The sequence below is a fragment of the Tupaia chinensis genome, unplaced genomic scaffold (assembly GCF_000334495.1).
Source record: "Tupaia chinensis unplaced genomic scaffold, TupChi_1.0 Scaffold000057_1, whole genome shotgun sequence".
NCBI lineage: Eukaryota > Metazoa > Chordata > Mammalia > Scandentia > Tupaiidae > Tupaia > Tupaia belangeri.
Genome location: NW_006159515.1, coordinates 3,814,654 through 3,816,027, shown reverse-complemented (window position 1 = coordinate 3,816,027; position 1,374 = coordinate 3,814,654).

The window sequence follows — 1,374 nt, the reverse complement described above, 5'->3', positions numbered from 1 at the left end:
TCTTTTGCTTTCTTCTTCATGCACTCTCTCCCTCATAAAAACAAAACAAAACAAAAATTCCGATTATTTTCCAATCTGGCAGTACTTCCCTACTGTCAACACTTGAGTAATGCAGATATTTTACATCTTCACCAGCATTTGCTGTTATCACTATTTTTTTATTTCACTGTTTTACAAGTTAGCGATGTTCATACTTGCATGTTACTCTCTCAGTGTGGTATTAATTTGCATTTCTGTGATGGATAATGATGCCAAATGCCTTTTCATTTGCTTATTTGCCATCTGTGTATCCGTTTGGCAAAATGTCTCTTCATATCTTTTGCCCATTTATAAATGATTTGTTTGCCTTTTTACTGTCAGGTTTTGAAAGTTCTTTATGTATTGTAGATACTAGTCCTTGGTTGCTTGTCTGACTTGTAAATATTTGTCCTTATCCATTCATGCTTTTTATAGGCCTTTCACAGACTAAATGTTTTTAAGTTCGATTGAGTACAATTTATTATTTTTTATAAGTTGTGTTTTTGGTGTTTGTTTTCTTTCTTATAATCTGGATTTAGCATAGGGGTCCAAGAGTCTTACAAATATTTCTCATAAATTTCCTCTGAAATTTGCCAATGGCAATTGGAAACCTCAACTTGGGTTTTTATATCTGTTGATGCCTGGCCTAGGTTTCTAATTTTAATTATTATAGTTGCACAGCATTGTGAATATTGTGAATGTAACTAATACCACCAAATAATACACTTTTAAAATGGTTGCAGTGGAAAAAAAAATAAAAAGAAGGTAAGACATTTGTGGGACATAGAAATGGTTTATTACGTGTTGATGGTAATGTGTAGTATTCTCAACTGGACTGGTCTGAGGTGTATTTGATGTTGGTAAATTCTCTTTACAAGCTAAATAATGTATAGCAATTGAATGTATAAAATAACAATAATAATAATACATTTAAAAAAGGTTGCAGTGTCAAGTTTTATGCTATATACATTAAAAATAATATTTAATGGCTGGCCTTGCAGCCTAGTGTTTAGGGGAGCCAGATTCCTCAAGGTCCACTGTGGTTCGAGTCCCAGCCCCAGTGGCTTGGAAAACATGCAGGGCATGTGTGTGTTTGCATACCTAAAATCTGGACAGGATGGAGAAATTAAGTAGAGGGATTGTGGCATGACCATACTCCAGTAGGAAGTGATTTCTCCCTCTGTCTCTCTATTACTCTCTGATGAGTGCACAAGCCCTAGGCAATAAAAAAGTAATTAAAAGAAAAAAGAAAAGCTGAGGCAGATCCTGAAAGCATCTGTACTGAGAGACTGCCAGCTGATTGCACCATGGAGGCAGGCTCTCCTGCAGCAGAGGAGAGGCACGTCATGGCTATAC